Source organism: Myotis myotis, unplaced genomic scaffold (genome assembly GCF_014108235.1).
Source record: "Myotis myotis isolate mMyoMyo1 unplaced genomic scaffold, mMyoMyo1.p scaffold_m19_p_1, whole genome shotgun sequence".
NCBI classification, from domain to species: domain Eukaryota; kingdom Metazoa; phylum Chordata; class Mammalia; order Chiroptera; family Vespertilionidae; genus Myotis; species Myotis myotis.
The window spans coordinates 55,310,149-55,330,083 of NW_023416313.1; the positions used below are offsets into that span (position 1 = coordinate 55,310,149).

At 40.8% G+C, this 19,935-nt stretch overlaps 1 protein-coding gene across 4 annotated transcripts in view; it reads left to right on the forward strand.

Annotated features, from left to right (window-relative positions):
- Positions 1–19,935, forward strand: part of GPAT3 (glycerol-3-phosphate acyltransferase 3) — a 61,079-nt gene that overhangs the window by 12,019 nt on the left and 29,125 nt on the right. The gene's annotated exons all lie outside the window — the stretch shown is intronic.

Sequence of the window (19,935 nt, forward strand, 5' to 3'; positions counted from 1 at the left end):
AGAAGTGAATTAACAAATCAACTGATTTAACCAGTCCCTGCTTCTGTCCCCAAGAAAACTGTTTAAAAGAATTTTAAGAATTATTAAAGACAGCAGGTTCGTAGGGGAGTAGAATTCTATGGGCGTAGTGGCTACAAATTAGTAAGAAATGAATCACTAGAGTTAATTAAAAGATTAAGTCTTTATGCATTTTTCAAAAATAATTGTTGAAACCATTTTGTGCCCATCTAATTTGGGATTAAAGAAGGTCAAAATGTTAAACACTTTACTAGAAGGAGTTTATCTTCTGGAGGCTTGTCTAAGAGGAGTTGTAGAAATTTTATTAAAAAAATAACTTATTTGAATGAAAACATCTGTCTATTTCTGTATAATTTATTGTTATGTTCAAATGAGTGAAGCGAATAGTAGTTTTGTGATATCTACTTAAATACCAAAGTATTATTACTGAAAATATTAATACTAAGATTGGATATCCTCTTTGTAGTGCCAGATACCTTTTTCTCAGAGCAGATCTACTAATTTTTTGTTTTTCTGGGTTGGGTACATTTTTTCATGTGTGTCCTTATGTTTTAAGGAGAGGACAAACTTTATTGCTGGTTTTCTGTTGTCTTTGGTTGCTGAGAATTTGGGCTTTCATTGATCTTGAGTGACCGTTTATGGGGCCCTATGTATTGAGGTGGTGGCAGTGGTGGTTCATCTCTTGGGTTATGAATTTAAAAGGGCACAAGGTGTTTCAATTTGGTAGGTTAAGAGGCTCAAAAAAATCACTAGGTGAGGATGGCCAGTGGCCTTGGTTTAGTTTCTTTAACCTATATGAAAGTGAATACTTTCACATGTTGGAATTTGTTGTTGTTATACATCTGGCTTTTCTATTTTTGGTCTTTATTTTTCCCAAGGTACCTCCAGGAAAGAGTGGAAGTGGAAGTGAAAGAGTGGCAGTTGTTCAGGGGATCCTTCTAGAATTACTTGGGGATCCAAAGGTGATTAAGGCATGGTTCCTGTGGGGAGACAGGCATCCAAGAGGCCACTGTGATAAATGCTAAAATAGGTGCATCAGCAAAGGACAATGTGAGATCTGACTTAGGCTCTGACACCTGCAGCTTCATCTCTGTTAATCCCACAACTGTTCATGGTATGCAGCTTTGCTCCCATCCTGACTTACGTCCTGCTTAGGTAGCTCTGTTCCAGGGTGTGTACATCCTGGTGTTTGGAGTCAGCCTGATTATTTCAATCCTAGATGACTGGCGGAGGGTGATGAAACACACAGCACTGGCCTGGCTGGTGCAATCTTCTGCCTTTGGAGCATCATGTCTCTGTACTGCAGCCAACAACCGCACAAGGCTGAGATGAGCTGGTTAAAGTTTAGTCCAGGGTCATAGGCAGACCAAGGCTCTCTCCCAGGAAAGATTTCCGTGATTTCACGGAAGCAATTTGGAGGTGTCTATCTAAATGATACTGCGCCGATGATAGCTTTGTGCAACTGAGAAGAGATGAACTAAACAGGGAAATAGTTATATTTATTTTCTGCACCAACAAATTCCTTCTGCTGCTCTTTTACTTGGTGAAGCACATTTTTGGAAACACTTAAGGCAGTGGTTCTCAACCTGTGGGTCGCGACCCCTTTGGGGGTCGAACGACCCTTCCATAGGGGTCGCCTAAGGCCATCGGAAAACACATATATAATTACATATTGTTTTTGTGATTAATCACTATGCTTTAATTATCTTCAATTTGTAACAATGAAATTGGGGGTCACCACAACATGAGGAATTGTATTAAAGGGTCGCTGCATTAGGAAGGTTGAGAACCACTGACTTAAGGTCTCCCTCCCCTTGCATTATATTTCATCTGCGCTTTTATTGAATAAGTCAACTGAAAAGTGAACCTATGGAAATGTTATCTGATTAAATAATCCTCTCTGTCTTTAGCCATATTCTATTGTGTCTTCTATTACAACTTTCTAAGTTATTAAGCTTCAGATATGATGGTAAGATCTCTTTAAGAATATTATTACACCTTCCTCTTCTAGGTTTAGGACTTTTCCTCATTGTTGATACAAGGATGAGGTTCAATGTTTTTACTCCCTTCAAGTAACAGTCAGCTCTGGTAGGGAATATAGATTTATCCTCTATCCTAATTTTTGTTCTCAGAGAGCTGATGTGCTAGAAGGCTAACATGAGAGAAAGTTCCTTTGCTTCCTTGCATCAGCTGAGCTTTCACCACTTCAGCCAAAAGACAGATGCATCTCTTCAAACCCTGAGACGTGGTCTGACAGAGATTTTAGCAACTTTTATTTTACTCTGTTGTGAACAGTGCCAGGGACCATTTGACTCTGAATAGCCACAAGCCTCACTCTTTGGGTGCCTGCCTGATTTCCAGGACTTACGCTATCAAACTTGAAACAGTTAGTAGTTTTGATTATACTTGTGTTGTAGGCAGTGGGAATGGCACTGAGTGTTAGATCCATGGGGTCAGACCAGCCCTGAGTTCAGCAACCTCAGGACTTGGTTTCTGGCCAGGAAAGAATTCAGAGCCAAGATCCAAACTATAAGAGAACATTTATTTATAAATCACAGGTGTAGAAAAAGTAATTCCTAGAAGAGGGCTTAGGAAACAAGTTATAGAGGTAAAGGAAGGGTCCTTGGAGCTTGGGAGTGAGGAAGCTGAAGGTAAAGTGCTTGTGGGGAGGGGGCAGGAGGTAGGAAAAGAAAGGGCGTGGGTGGGCTCGCAGGAGGGAGAGTGCACTGGGTCCTCTGTCCTAAGGGTTCTAAGGGTGGAGATTTGTGTGGAGGTCCCTGGGGGAGATCTTAATATTCAGCAGCTTTCCAGGTGTGTCCTTTCAGGGTCGGGGTCTCCACTGATTGATTGCTTGGCGCCAGGGCGGGGGGTCATTATTCAATGCAGCTGGTCCTGAGGTCAGCTGTGGCTGGTTTTGTTGCTCTTTTGGGGCTGGTGCTGAAATACTACTGAGACCTAGATGTTATTTCTAAGGAAAGGTCAGGCCTGGGGTCCAAACCTCAAGACTAGCTATATGCTAAGGGGGAGGAAAAGTCATCCTGGGTTGTCCCACCCTACAACCCCATAATTGTTCGTTGCTAGGCACCTGGGGCTTTTCACCCTGGTGACCTTCTATACCTGATCCATCGTCCTTGCTCTGCTCATGCCTGTCTAGCTGCCTACCACACTTGTAATGAATGTAATTAATTATGTCCTTTTTATGCTCAAGATTAATTCCACTATAATTACATTATGACACTAGGACATTTTGAATGATTACCAACCAAAAGTCAACAGTCAGGAATCAAGGCCTCTCTTTGCCCTTGCCTGGGGTTGTATGAGTCACAAACAATACAAATAAATGGGGGTGTGGCTTAGTCATTTTGGCAGTGTTCTCTGGAATGTGTTGCTGGTCTGACTCAGCACTGTGGGCAGTGAGAAATGCATGCCACCTCCTCAGGTCCTCCACTGTACCCTACTCCAGCAGGCACTGCACCCTAAAGATTTTGTGTCATGTGACCTACTGTTAATTAAGCCCCTATGCTAAATTTCTATTCTGCTCTGTATCTATTGTCCCCGAGTCCCTGCTTTCCCCCCCACCCAAGCACACACAAAGGAGAAAATGCTATGGTGAAACTTCTGAAGTTATACCTATTCAGAGAGAAAACAGGGTGCCTAACATTTCCCTCTGCAGTAATTTTATTTTTGGAATTCTTTCTGTGAGACCTGACTCACAATATTGATACCCGTATAACATTGGTTACACTGACATTAATCAAATCTTTTGAATTCACACAAAATGTGGGATAATAGTTTGTGACAGACATTTGAGGAATATAATTTTTATACTCAGTGTAGTCTTGGACAGGCCACTTAAAAACTGTATTTTTATTAATTTTAGAGAAGAAGGAAGAGGAAGAGAGATTAGAATCATCAATGATGAGAGAGAATCATTGATCAGCTGTCTCTTGCATGCCCCCTATTGGGGATCAAGCCCTGAAAAAACAGGGTTATTTCACTTTTAAAATATTGGAACTTGTCTAACTACCTGAAAGAGATAAATAACCCGGTTATGAGACGGAAAGGTTAGAGGTTGAGATTTTCTTTATCATGGCCAATTGTCTAACCCTGCTTTTACCAGTCTGCCTCTTAGCAATTCTTACTCCTGATGACCGTCATGATGATGTTAACAATTTTCAAACATACACCAAAACAGAGAATAGTATAATCACTTCTTATTTTCTGCTGAAGGATTCAATGCAGACATGTCTTTCCATGGATTTTTTTAAAAAAGGACTTTAAAAATAACAATAATGCTATTATCCCTCCAACAAACTGAATGGTTTCATAATATCATCTAATACACAGCCTATATATAAATTTTCCTAAAAGTTTCAAAGTGTTTATAATGGTTTTGTTTGAATCAAGATTCAGTCATGGTCCACAAATATGTTTGTTTGTTTATTTATTGACACTGATTTATTGGACAAATGGAGTATGGTTTTTGTTCTCAGAATAAAAATTACTTAATAGAAAGTAGATGATTCTGAAAAATTTTACAAACATACCATACCTTTTTATCCTGACATCTTAATATAACTCTGTAGAAGACAAAGATTTGATTATTTTGCTTGTTTGTTTGAAAGTCACAAGATTAGTCATCTATATTTCTAAGTACAATATCATGAAAACTTAGTTCAGCCACTTTGAAGAATAATTTGGCAATTTGTAGCAAAGTTGAAGACCTATCTACACTAATAAAAGACAAAGATGCTAATTGACCGTACCTTCGCTATGCCAAAGCCATGCCCACCAGCCAATCAGAGTGACTATATGCAAATTAACCCAACTAAGATGGAGGCTGGCAACCACGGAGCTGGAGCAAGCAGAAGGCTTGGTTGCTCAGGTGATAGAGGAAGCCAAGCTTCCCGCCTGTGCTGAGCTGGCTGTGGCCTCCGCTCATGGCAACAAAGTTTCAATTATGGAAGATAAATAAATCCCAGATATCTGCTTCCAGCCAGCCTCCACTGGGAGCTTGGTTGGCTGGGGGTTGTGGCCAGCCTGCAAACAGTCATCAGCCCCTCACCCAGGATGGCCACACCCTCATGGGGTAAGGGTCCCTGCTGGAGGGCTTAGCCAGCCTGAAAATGGCCCTCAGCCCCTCACCCAGGCTGGCCAGGCACCCCAGTGGGGACCCCCACACTAAAGTTTCTGTGGCCAGCCTGCAAATAGCCACCAGCCCCTCACCCAGGCTGGCCAGGCACTCCTATATAATAAAAGCGTAATATGCAATTTGACACTAACAGCAGAACTACTGGGAATGACTGGTCACTATGACACACACTGAACACCAGGGGGCAGATGCTCAATGCAGGAGCTGCCCCCTGGTGGGCAGTGTGCTCCCACAGGGGGAGCTCTGCTCAGCCACAAACCAGGCTGATGGCTGCCAGTACAGTGGTGGTGGTGGCAGCCTCTCCCACCTCCTCAGCAGCACTAAGGATGTCCGACTGCAGCTTAGGCCTGCTCCCTGCTGGCAAGTGCACATCCCCTGAGGGCTCCCGGGCTGCCAGAGGGATGTCTGACTGCCAGCTTAGGCCTAATCCCTCAGGGAGCGGGCCTAAACCAACAGGTGGCCATCCCCTGAGGGGTCCCAGACTGTGAGAGGGCACAGGCCGGGCTGAGGGACCCCTCCAAGTGCACAAATTTTTGTGCATCAGGCCTTTAGTTACATCATAATCCCACAATTCCACTTCTTCTAAGATAGTGATTTTTAGCAATTTTAAAACATGCACTGACTTATTTTTCCCTTAGATTGTCAAATAAAAATCTTACAACAGCCAACACAACAATAGCTGTCTGGTGTGATTGAATCAAAATTATACCTGTTTTTAAAAATCAGATTGGCAAAAATATTTATTTTTTGGTGTGCTGCAAAATTTTAGCAATTAGTGTTTATGTATGCGATGAGATGAAAAAGGTTGAGAATTGCTATTCTAAGATATTGAACCTACCTAAAGTCTTAGCATATAGGAGACATGCTACAAGTGTATACAGTGTAAGTGTAGGACAACCCAGTCACTCAACCATAGGAATGTTAATATGTAAGCTGGTTTATTTATATTCTACAGCTGTTAAAATGAATTAACTGGATTTACATGAGAATAGAGTAGACAAATCTCAAACAATGTTGAGAGCAAAGAAGATATATAGTATAATCACATTTATTTAACGTTTAGTACCCAAAATAGACACTATATATTTACGTGGATATATGTAGATAAGTATAAAATATGTGAAAATGACATATACTACTATATAGTGGTTATCTTTTTTAAAAATATATTTTTATTGATTTCAGAGAGGAAGGGAGAGGGAGAGAGAGATAGAAACATCAATGATGAGAGAATCATTGGTCGGCTGCCTCCTGCATGCCCCACACTGGTGATCGAGCCCACAACCCAGGAATGGAACCATGACCTCCTGGTTCATAGGCTAATGCTCAAGTATTGAGCCACGTTGGCTGACCATCGTAGTTATCTTTTAGGAGAGAGAGGAAAAGGGGGGGGGGGAAGGGCGGGAACAGGTAGACTTTAACTGTGTATAATATTTTTTTCTTTAAAAAATATCTGAAGCAAATATAATAATGGGTATCTTTTCTTTGTTGAACTCATTTTTGTTAACCTTATATTTTAAACATAAAAAATTTAAAAAAGGAACTGAATAATCATTCAGCTAGAGTCTTTAGTGTGATGGATGAGACTAGTTTTATATGAACAGAAAATAGGTTCCTGTCTTAGAGATGTGATTGATGGTTACTTGCTCCAAAACACATCTCCATTCAGCCTGACCAATGCCTGGAATTTAAATTTAAACCTATGGAACAAGGGAGTTATTAATCGAAATACTATTACCTTTTAGAGCTGGTTTCTCAACCTCAGCATTACTGACATTTTGCACTGAATAATTCTTTGTCATGGGGAGTAGTTGTATGCATTGTAAGATGTTTAACAGTATTCCAGGCTCCTACCTATTAGATGACAGTAGCATACCACTAATGTGACAACCATTGTCTCTAGACAATGCCAAATGCCTCCCGATTGGCCTCCAGCGGTTCTCAACCTGTGGGTCGTGACCCCTGAAAATACATCCTGCATATCAGATAGTTACATTACGATTCATAACAGTAGCAAATTTACAGTTATGAAGTAGCAACGAAAATAATTTTATGGTTGGGGGTCACCACAACACGAGGAACTGTATTAAAGGGTCGCGGCATTAGGAAGGTTGAGAACCACTAGTCAGACAATGCCAAATGTTCCCTGGTTTGGGGGTGTGGGGAGGAGCAAAATCCTTCACTCTCCTTTCCTTTTTGTCCTTCAGTCTTTTGTGAACCACTCCTCTTGGAGAATAATGCATTCATTGGTTGGCATCCATTTCATTAGCATAACTTATTTTAGTTTCCTAACAAATAGGCCCTTGAAAGAGCAATTTCTGGTTTGGAGAAAGGTGGAATGCAAGATAAGCCATGTGAATAGCAGGGTTAGTGTAGAAGCCTGGATGGTGGGAGAGGAGGCACATTCCTTAAGGCAAGGTAGAGGTGAGACAAGGGCATCTTCAAATTTCACCTCACAATCCAATGAAACTGTTTTGGAGGGACATTTACTTTAAAGTGGTTTAGAGACCTGCATATAACTATGTGCTCTGACTTTTGAAAGCAGATGACTTAGCATTTAATTCTGGCCAACAATGAGTAAGCAGGATGGAGTGGTTCTGGCAGGAAAGGAGAAGGTAGGTCAGATCAGACTGATGGTCTTAACTGTTGTGAAGTGATGGGTGGGAAGTGAATGATTTAAACCCCAAATCACAGAAGAGAAGGTTCCTAGTCTAAGAAACCCATTAGGAAGTTTAGTTTCTATTACTTTTCAGATTGTTTTTCTTTCTTGTGGGGTAGTAACAAAGTGGATGATATGCCCAGTGCCCTATCCCTATTTTCTGTGAAATTAGTTTTTTTTAAACATTTTAATATAAGCAGCTCTTTACCCTTTTTAGCCCTAGCACTAATTAGCTGATGGAGATCTTGTGGTTTAGGTCTTAGTCCCAAAGCCCTGAGCAGTTTAGAAGAGTACCTGAATCTCAGAATTGTCGAGGTTTGAAAAAACTGGGTGAGAACTAAGACTCAAGAATTCTTTGATTTTGAGAAGATAATAGGATTAGGTGACAGGATAGTCAACTCACCAATACATCCCCTGGTTGTTTAGAATTCTATTTACTAGTACTGTTGGGAGGATGATGATATCTCATCAGGTACCCATGAAATTCAAAATCTAGCTTGTTATTTAAAAGAAATATGTTTTTATTTATTTCAGAGAGAGGATGGAAGAGGGAAAGAGATAGAAACATCAATGATGAGAGAATCATTGTTTGGCTGCCTCCTGCACGCCCCTACTGGGAATCGAGCCCTGATCGGGGAATTGAACCTTGACCTCCAGGTTCATGGGTTGACACTCAACTGCTGATCCACACGGGCTCCACCTGCTTGTCATTTTAGAAGTGTTCCCCAAACCAACTGTCCCACCAACACACCCCTTCTGGCCATTCTGCCCCCCAGAGAAAACCCCAATCAAAACTCCAAAGCTTCTTAATTTTGCTTCTACCTTATAAATAAAACCTATCAATAGTAACAATCATCATCACCCATTTGTTAAACACCGGTGCCACCATGGAAAATTAATTACATGCAGGTGAAAAAGGTGAAGTAACTTGTTTCAGGTCATCTTGCTAGTCAAAGGCAGCCTGAAAAGGAATCCCAACTTATCTTTTTTACTCAAAATCCCATCCCGCATCCCCCTCCACCCCCCGCCGGCCCCCTGCAAGACATGCCTTCCTTACCAGCCTCTCTGGTCAATGCTTTCTAATACTCCCTTTGAAGGTCAAGGCGACTCTTCCACAAATGGAACTGTTTCCGGTGAGTGTTGGCTTTGTTGCATACTAGGAAACACATAACATTTAAATCTCAAATCACCAACAAAATATTTGAAGAAATGAATCTTGTAAGAGCATTTAGCATTACCATAATAGATACAATACATAAATGTCAAACCATAAGGTTAACATCTTAGTTAAACTGATGGCTCATTTGATGATGGAGTTAAATGGATGTTTCTATGCTGTGGGATTTCTTTTTTTTTCTTTTAAAATATATTTTATTGATTTTTTACAGAGAGGAAGGGAGAGGGAGAGAGAGTAAGAAACATCGATGAGAGAGAAACATTGATGAGAGAGAAACATCAATCAGCTGCCTCCTGCACACTCTCCACTGGGGATGTGCCCACAACCAAGGTACTGCCCTTGACCGGAATCGAACCTGGGACCCTTGAGTCCACAGGCCATTGCTCTATCCACTGAGCCAAACTGGTTAGGGCGATGCTGTGGGATTTCTTGTTTAATTAAGTTGGTTATGTCCAAATCAACAAGACTAATGCAGGTTGTCAGTCAAGACATGGGTCAACAGTATATTGAATGTAGTGTTAAAATGTTACTTATTAAAAATGAAACTTTGCCTGTTATTCTAAACTAGAGGCCCGGTGCACAAAAATTTGTGCACTCGGGGGGGAGGGGGGGTCCCTCAGCTCGGCCTGTGCCCTCTCGCAGTCTGGGACCCCTTGGGAGATAACTACCTGCTGGCTTAGGCCTGCTCCCGGGTGGCAGAGGGCAGGCCTAATCCCTAGGTGCAGCCCCTGGTCGGGCTCAGAGCAGGGCCGATTGGGGAGTTGGGGCGCCACCCCCTGTCATGCACAGAGCAGGGCGGATAGGGAGGTTGTGGCCCCGCCCCCTGTCACACACAGAGCCACAGGGCGATCAGGGGGTTTGGGCGCTGCCCCCTGTCACGCTGATCCCGGTGCTGGGAGGCATGTTACCCTTTTACTATATAGGGTAGAGGCCTGGTGCATGGGTGGGGCCGGCTGGTTTGCCCTGAAGGGTGTCCTGGATCAGGGTGGGGGTCCCCACTGGGGTGCCTGGCCAGTCTGGGTGAGGGGCTGAGGGCTGTTTTCAGGCTGGGAGGGACTGAAGTTCCCAACCGCTCCTTTTTTTCTTTTTTCTTTTTTTTATTCCGGGCCAGCTTTACCTTGAGGCTTGGCTCCAGCTCTTAGGCCTCCGCGCGGCTGAAAGTAGGTTTCTGGCCTTTGCTTACAATGTTGCCAATCTGCTGGCTGAAGTCCGGTGGTATTTGTTACAATGCTTCTTAAACTGCCCGCTCAGAGGCCTGCAGCCACAGGCGGGGAACGTTGGTTTCCTCCGTCACTGAGGCAAGCAAGCCTCATGTTAGTTTCAAGCTGCCTGGCTGCCGGCCACCATCTTGGCTGACAGTTAATTTGCATATCTCGCTGATTAGCCAATGAAAAGGGTAGCGGTCGTACTGGAATAGATCTAATAAAGGAGGAGATTTGAAAAAAGGGGGTAGATTTTCTTATCTGCTTTCTCAAGAGAATAAAGGTATATCTCCAGTACTTCTAGCTTAGTATTTTTAGTCTTGATAACTGAAAGAGACATTAATAGAAAATTACTCAGGATAAAAAAAAAAGGGGCACATAATTCTATTACAAATGTATAAACCATGTAGAAAACTGGAAACTAGAAGGTATCTTTATTTCAGTAAAGCTTTTGATTATATTCTAATCCCAAATAGCAGAGTCAATAAATCCATTCTACATGTTACCCCTTCCATGGCCCTGGCAGACATCACTAGTTATGAAGTCTTTGTCACTGAACTGATATGTGGCTTTCAAAGTTCTGCTGAACACGATCCTGCAGAGAGCTGTTCAGTACAAACTGATGAAACCTTGTCACCACCTCTGACTTGGAGAGTAGGGAGGGTTCTCGTGCTTTGTACCAGAGGATCACTTACTGAAAGGAAGGGAACCTGTTGAGTAATTGGGTTTTGGCATAGATTTGATTTTATTGTTTGAGATTGTATTGATGACGTTGATGTAATTGAAAGTACAGTATAGTTAATTAAATGCTTTGAAATTAGTCAGGGTTTTAAACAACCTAGGAAATAGGATTAGAATTTAAAGTAATCATGATGGTTTTGATAAATGAGTCATTAGAGAGAGAGAGATGACAGTCAAGAACCTATACCCAAGGAGGATGCTCTGAAAGGGGATAGAATAGCCAGGTTTGTGTGCCAACCTCAGACAGTGTGGTGGAAGCTCTGCTCTGTGCCCCCTGCACTAACTCTTCTATGTCAGGGCTTGGTTTCCCTGCTTCTCTTCCTCAAAGCTCTGTTTTCCCCGAAGCTTAGGCTGTCTAGAGAAGATATTTAATTCCCTGAAGTCCTGTTCAACTTTCTGAAGGTTCCTCAGGAACAGAACCAGTAGATCCCGCATGTCTCCTGTAACTTCTGGGAGATACCTGGTGAACAAAGGGAAAGAAGGGATTGTGGCCTGCTTTTCTGTCACTGCCTTTGCCCTGCCTGGCCTCAATGTTTTTCTTTGGAGTTGATCGGCCCTGCCTCTGTGCTTCTCTGGTGCTGAGTGCTGGGCAGCCGCACCTGCTCACTTCACCTGGGAAACAAGATGGGACCCTGGAGCCGGAGGATGCAGGGAACACCACAGACACACTTGGCGGGCGGGATAATTTGACACTTTCCTTTGAATGTCTGGGAAAACGCACCCTATGTAGAGAATAGGAACTTGGAGAAAGATCTGCTCCACCTCTTTTCAAAAAGTTGAAGTACGTTGGAGACAGTGCATATGCTTAGTGAATAGTACCTTTCTTCAAGTTAGAAAACAGTGGTTCCGGGCAGTGGTATCCCCTTTGCAACTAGTGGCGTTCTCTTGGTTTAAGCAGAGGGGAAACTGATAACGAATTCCACAGACCATCCCTCTGGCTATGTGTGATTGACACCCTTTAACTGCCTGGTAGACTATGTAACGTACTTAATGTCATGGCAAAGGATAAGTGCGTCTTCCATTTCCCCAAGCACGATCTGCTTTAAGCTGGATTCTGTTAGTGTATCATGCATACATATCCCTTCCTCTTCCTGCTTCTGCATGATGCCACAGCTGTTCTCAAGTAAATGAACATCCTCATTTTCAATGACTCATGTGTTCAAATGAAGTTTCCTCGCCAGTCAGTGGGTTACCCACATGATGCCTCCACAACAGATAGCAAGTGTGTGATGCCTCCGGCATTGTGAAACTCCAGAGTGTGACCGGGCCCAGCCTCTGCTGCTCCTGCATTCTGTATGATAAGCGTGTGCCCAGGACTGCCAGTCAATGAAGCATTTGTGTAAGGGTATGTACGCAAGAAAGAGAGAACAGGCATTTTGTAATCAACAAAAAGAACTAACATCCTTCTACCCCCTTATTTTCCTTTTGGGCTTAAAAAAAAAAAAAAAGAAGGGGGAGGGTATTGCCCCATAGGAGAGCCACCTATTATGCCCTTTAGTACAAACCTGATTTAATTTTAGCAACTTAGAATTTCGTAAGTTTGATGTAACTTGGTCTTTTTATTTTTTGTCTGTGCTTGTGCTCTGTTAAGACAACCCTTTCATCATATAATACATGGAATTGGTGGTTCATAAGCTCAAGGCAAAAACCCAGGAAACCATGGAGTTCTGCTGATGTGAAAAATTTTGAATACTTTTTAAGAAAAGGGGTATCATGTGGAAGAAAACAAAGCAAAAGCAGGAGGGCAGAAGTGCCTAGAAGATATTAGAACTGATTTAGTGTGGCTGGAGCCAGGATGAGAGAAGCCAAGTGGAGGTGGAAGGAGTTGAGATTGGATATTTAGTCTGAAGTCAGATCCTAAAAGGCCTTGAATGCCATGCTAAGACATTACTTCTTAAGATGAAGGGATCTCAAAGTTTTGGGAAGACACATCTGGTAGCTTTGTGGAAGTGGGATTAGACAGCCAGTGGCTGGGGGAAGTGGAGATAGGAGAGACAGTAGACAGAAAGCCATTCTGGAAGGCAATGGACCTTGAACCAGAGCAGTGGGGTTGGTGGAGAAGTGGAGTGTTTAGGCAGCCACATAAAAATGTGAGCCTTGGAGAAGTCAGGACAATAGATGCACATTTGGGAGTTATTCAGAGTGTGAAAGTTGAAATGGTGGGTTTAGTGAACTCCCAGAGAGTGAAGGACATTTACCAAGGCTAGAGAAAAGACATCATAGAAAAGGGTCAGGAAGAGATAAACAAACCAGACAAAGATCAACCAGGAAAGAGAATAAGAACTGAGGGAATGGAAACCAAGAAGAGACAGTTCTAACTTTATATTTTCTTTCTTCTTATTCCTCTGCCCACTGATATTCCTTTGTGCTATATTTTACTCCCAAGAATAATAGATGTTGACTATCAACTCCTTTTCAGAATTAAAACATAGACTGCCTTATCTGTAAACTGCTTTTCCAATACACATATGATTAGAGATTATTAGGGTCTTCTAAAGCCAACCCAGAAATAAAGTATTTTTGGGTAAGATTTGAAATGTAAGGGAATCACTGGTTATGTGGAATGTGATCGTAATGCAGTTTTACCTTGTGTCATCTTTATAATTTTGAGGACATACTGAGCCATCAGATTGTGATTCTGGGAGAACTAGCAGATGAATACACAAAGGAAATGTGTGTGCAAGTTTTTGTGTAAACATATTAACTTTTTAAAGAATAGTTTATTGATTTTTTTAAAGAGAGAGGAAGGGAGATGGAGAGAGAGAAACATCTATCGGCTGCTTCCTGCACGCCCCGACTGAGGTTCGAGCCCGCAACCTCCTGGTGTACAGGACGCTGCCCTTGACTGGGAATTGGACTGGCAACCTTCTGGTGCACAGGATGCTGCCCAATCAATTGAGCCGCACTGGCCAGGGCTAAAAAATATATTTATTTTTTGCATAAGTAATGCATTTACTTATTTGTTTGTTTTATTTTTAAAATATGTTTTTATTGATTTTTAGAGAGAGAGATAGGGACAGGGATAGAGACATAGAATCATTGATGAGAGAGAAGCATCATTGATTGGCTGCCTCCTGCATGTGCCCTCGCTGGGGATTGACCCTAAACCTAGAAATATGCCCTGACCAGGAATCAAACCAGTGACCTCTTGGTTCATGGGTTGCTACTCAACCACTGAGCCATACCAGCCGGGGTAAGTAGTGCATTTAAGTGATTCAACAGTTATAGCAATTTAAAAACAGGCTTTGCCCTAGCTGGTTTGGTTTGGTGAACAGAGAGCATCAGCCTGCAGACTGAAGGGTCCCGGGTTCGATATTACAAACGTGCAATCATGATGCAAATGTTTATTATTTTCTAGACTTGCTAACATCAGAGGTGATGTGTATACTAAATACTATTCTGAGCCTTGTGTTTTTCACTCACGTCCTATTGTCCTTTCCAAATTATTACTTAGAAAGTTTCTTCATTTTTAACAGCTAATAAGGAATTCCATTATATGAATGTGAATGGTTATTTTTACCTGTAGACCTTGACCTTTTGCTGTTAAAAAAAAGCTGGAATATATATACCTGTAACATGAGTTACATGTAACATGAACCTGGGATTGCTCTGTCAAAAGACCATTTGTAATTTTGATTGATATTGCCATATTGCCCTTCATGAATGGTTGTACTATTTGCACTTCCATTAGGAGTGTATGTAAGTTCCCACAGCTTCACCAAAGGTATAAATATATATCAAACTTTTGGATTTGTGCCAGTCTGAGGTGAGAAGTCAAAACTCAGTTTAGTCTTAATTTGTGTTTCTCTTAAAAAGAGTGGGACTTTGTACACATTTCATGTTTAAGGGCCATTTGTTTTTTTTGTTTTGTTTTGTTTTTTAATTAAATCTTTATTTTCAGATTATTACATTTGTTCCTCTCCCCCCCCCCCCCATAACTCCCCTCCACCCAGTTCCCACCCCACCCTCCTCCCTCACTCCCCACCCACTGTCCTCATCCATAGGTGCACGATTTTTGTCCAGTCTCTTCCCGCATCCCCCTCACCCCTTTCCCCCCCCAAGAATAGCCAGTCCACTCCTAAGGGCCATTTGTATTTTTTCCCCCAGGAAAGGAATTATCTACTCATGTCTTTAGACCATTTTTTTCTATATTAAATTAAGTAGCTTTTATTTGAGATACAAATTAGCTTATTGAGATACAAGTATTTTTCATTTTGTGATTGTATTTTTCCCTTTGTTTACCATATTTGTTATTATGCAGATAACTTTCATTTTTATGTTGTTAAATCAATCAATACAGTATTTTCTTTTTATAGCTCCTGGTTTTGAGTTTTTTTAGTGTCAAGATTTCTCCTTTGGACAAGTTTTAAGAGAATTCGCCAATGTTTTCTTTGATTACTTTATAGTTTTATTTTTTAAATTTAAGTCTTTGATTGATTTATTTTGGTTTTGATTTATATCCAGCTACCCAGTTGTCATAACACTCTATTAAAATGTCCATCTCCACCACACTTATTTGTGGTGCATCTTTAATAACCTTCTGAATCCCAGTATATGTTTGAATTTATTTCTGAACTTTCTATTCTGTTCTGTGTTTTTACTTGTCTTCTCATGCACTGGTTTCTTATTTTAATTATTGATGTTTTAATACACTGGTTTCATATCTGGTAGGGATAGTTGTTCTTGCTGCTTTTCCTTTAGAGAATATTCCTGTTTGTTCTTGCTTGATTATTTTTCTATGTGACCTTTAGATTCAGTTTGTTTATGAGCTAGAGGAAATAGAACTATTTATTTTTATTAGAGTTGTATTAAATTTATAAAGGAAGGCTTGACATCATCTATGTTGAGTCTTACTCTCCAAGGACATTCTATCTTTTTGTTTAGGCGTTCTTTCTTATTCTCCAAGGATGTCTCAAAGTTTTTCTCAGGTTTTGTACATTTCCTCTTAAGCTTATATTTCTGGTTGCTCTTATAAATGGAGTATCTTCTTCTATCATCTTATCTAACTGCTGGTTGTTCATATGTTGGAAAATATTTGACTTGGTAAGGTAGCAGGACATACAAGTAAGAATTCTCATACTGTATGAAGGTTTTCAGATAGGCTTAGCTCTTTTTTTTTCAGGTATGCAATTATTTTATTTCACATAGTGATAGTGACTACTTCTTCAACTTTCGTCTGTATTTTATTTCTTTCCTAGTTAGTACTGCATTCCTCTCGCTTGTCTAATTGTGTTGGCTGCTACATTGTTGAGTGACTGTGGTGCTAGTTGTTGTTCCTGTTGGGTACAGACTGCAGTGCCTTCGGGATCTTCCCAGTAAGCATTGTGTTTGCTTTGCTCTAGCTCTGCATCTTACGTGAAGTAATTGTTGGTTCTTGTTCTGTTGTTTTAAACCAAGAATGAATATTGAATTTTTCATGCATTTTCAGCATCTTGGGTGGTGAATATATATTTTCCTTTTAGGAATATTATGATAAATTACATGAATAGCTTAATATTTGAGTTATCTTTGCATTTATGGACTAAACATTGCCTGGTCATAACATGGTGCTGGAAACCATCTGCCAAAATTGGAGATAGGATTTTTCCAGTTGGTCCTTTTACTTGCAATTAGTCTATTACCTAGCTACCTACTTTCTTCCCTTTCTTTCTTTTTTCTCAGATTTAAAGGTTTGGAATTCCTTGTAAAATGGTCTCGATTTGGTGCTTATTGGGAGTGGGTATAGTTCTTTTTTACTCCCTATAGCATTATTTCATTTGTGCAAATATGTCTTTTTAGAGTATTCATCTCTTGGTGTCAGTATTGGTAAAGTTATTTTAGTAGAAAATGGTTTCCCCAGATTTTTATTAAATTTATTTGTATAGGACTTTGTGCACACTTATTTCTTATACATTTTATAGTTTTCTATTTATGTTATTTCTTTTTTGTAAATTTATTTTAAAAAATATATTTTATTGATTTTTTACAGAGAGGAAGGGAGAGGGATAGAGAGTTAGAAACATCGATGAGAGAGAAACATCGATCAGCCGCCTCCTGCACACTCTCCACTGGGGATGTGCCCGCAACCAAGGTACATGCCCTTGACCGGAATCGAACCTAGGACCCTTGAGTCCGAAGGCTGATGCTCTATCCACTGAGCCAAACCAGCCAGGGCCTTTTTTGTAAATTTAAATTTTTACTATATGTGTGCTTTCTCCCCACCCTTATGTTTTCTTAATTGGATTATACAATCTCTCAGTATCCCCAGGGAATGGGTTCTAGGAACCCCCTAAGTCTTCCTCAGATGTTTAAGTCCCTTACATAAAATGATGTAGTATTTGCACATCCTCCGGTATACTTTAAATAATCTCTAAATTACTTATAATACTGAATACAATGTAAATGCAATGTAAGTAGTTGTATTGTTTAGGGAATAATGGCAAGGAAAAAGTCTGTACATGTTCAGTACAAGAACCATTTGTAGGTCTAACTGCATAGTACACGTCAGCAGCAATGTAACATTCCCAGCCCTCCCACCCCCCAAATATTTTTGATCTGAGGTTGGTGAAATCTGTAGATGAGGAACCCACTGATATGGAGAGTTGACTGTTGTGGGATAGATAGGTGTTTGAAGTAAACTTTACCCCTTTTCTTGTAAAAAAAAAAGTTGATTGTAACTCTTAATATGTGCCAACTGGGGAAACATTGCTGGTGGGGTAGGGAGCAGGAGTAGTTTCATAACTCTAGTGCTTCTTTAAAAACTAGGCAGATGGTTGAGTAGCTCTTAGGGAAACCAGGGGAGATGCTAAGTCAGCATTTACTTTGAGCACATTTTGTATGACAGGTCATGATCATTGTGCTGATTTCGTCCCCTTTTCTTTTTATGGCTCTGTTATACAGTATATCAAAATCTAGTTTTCTAAAGCAGTTTTGCCACCGCAGGGACACTCATGAAACATTTATGTAGTGAGTTTTAAAATTTTGCCTTATATTAACATTTTGTTTGTTTGTTTTCATCCTCTCCAATTCCTCCACTTCCAAGAATAGAAAAACTTAAACTTTAAAACAACAACAAATAATTGACCTAACCATCAGCAACTCCTCTTACTAGTACAGCCGGGGGCAAACTACGGCCCGTTTGAAATGAATAAAACTAAAAAAAAAAAGACCGTACCCTTTTATGTAATGATGTTTACTTTGAATTTATATTAGTTCACACAAACACTCCATCCATGCTTTTGTTCCGGCCCTCCGGACCAGTTTAAGAACCCATTGTGGCCCTCGAGTCAAAAAGTTTGCCCACCCCTGTACTAGTCCATTGCTAATTTGGCCATCAAATAGATAGAGTATTATTAATAATAGGTGAAATTAAGCAGGAAGATGTTAATGGTGTCTGTGAACTACCAGTGTTCTAATACTTATTGGTGATAACTTGGTTCTCTAAGTATGTAGAGGTGGGGTTTTCTTGGCTCTTGTGCGTGTGACTACATACTTCTTCATGGGCCGCATGTCTCATCAGTGTGTTCACTTGCCACTCGGGGGTGTGTTTTTTAGCATTTAAGTGAGGGAAAGTCCCCAAAAGGGCAGTCTTTCTAGCTAGCACCCAAGCATGAGTGAAGGGAAAGACCTTAAGCCCCTTGAAGTAAATCCTTTCACAGCAGCGTCCTGATTGGCTGTTTGTCCTAAGGCGTGGAGAAGGCGCTAGGGGTAAACAAGTCTTGACTTCCTGCCAGCTGAGCCCAGGGAGCAGCCTGACTATCTCAGTGGGGCAAATCCAGGTTTTGTGGGAGCCTGAAGCGTATACAGTTTGGAGGCCCTCTTTAAGTAAAAGCATAAACAAAATTGGTGCGGGATTTTGGGAGAAGCTGTGCGGTTGAGGAGGACAAAAAGGACAAAAATTCTAATTTACTAGAAAACCTATTAGCTTCGTGGTCAGTGTATCTTTGGCTCAGGCTCCTTGAACTCAAACCTAGAGCCATGGTCAGGATGTAGTAGGGTTCCTCAGCTGTTGGGTCCAAAAGAGATAGAGGCAGTTTTCTACAAACCTTGGTTGATTGATAGGCCAGCTTAATGAAGATGAATTCATGGTATTAGAATATATCTGAACAGCAATAACAAAAAGCATCAAGGTGATTATCCTTTCTAAACCTTGACTAACCTGCAAGATGCACGGAGAAGCTGCTTATGCCTTGGAGAGGATTTGAAAAGTAAGGTCCTGACAGGACATCTGTGTGCTGAGGTTATAGAGTCATAAATTGGACAGAACAGCCTCCTTGGACAACTCGAATTAGTCTGAAATACAGAACTGGGGGAGCATTAAGTGAACTACTGCTCAGGGGCTGTATTTTTGTTGGGCTTAGCATGAAAAGGCCCAGAAATCAGATGTGCTCCAGGCTGTAAAAGATTCCTGCCCTACATTATGTGAAGTGATGTTAGTCAGAAAGAGACAGGCAAGTATTATATGATCTCATCAGATGTGGAATCTAAAAAATGCAGAACTCATAGAAACAGAGAACAGATTGGTGGTTGCCAGAGGCAGGGGTGGGGAAATAGGTGAAAGTGATCAAAAGGTACAAACTTCCAGTCATAAGATTTAATAAATCCGGGGATGTAATGTACAGCATGGTGGTTACAGTTAACATTTGTTTTGTATATTTAGAAGTTGCTGAGTGAGTAGATCTTAAAAGTTCTTAACACAGGAAAATATTGTAATTATGTGAGGTGATTGATGTTAACTAAACTTACTGTGGTAATCATTGGGTAATATATATGTATAGCAAATCATGTTGTACACCTAAAACTAATATAGTGTTATATGGCTATTATATTTCAATAAAACTGGAAAAAAAGAGATTCCTGCCCCAGTTTAAATATATGTAGAAAGTGACTTGAGTTACAGTTTTACAAGTACATATCCAGATTAATGATAGATGGAGGCCACATATAAGTTTTCCTGTATCAGTTAGAATTCTATTTCTTCCCTCAAAGATAGGAGAAATGCTAGAAA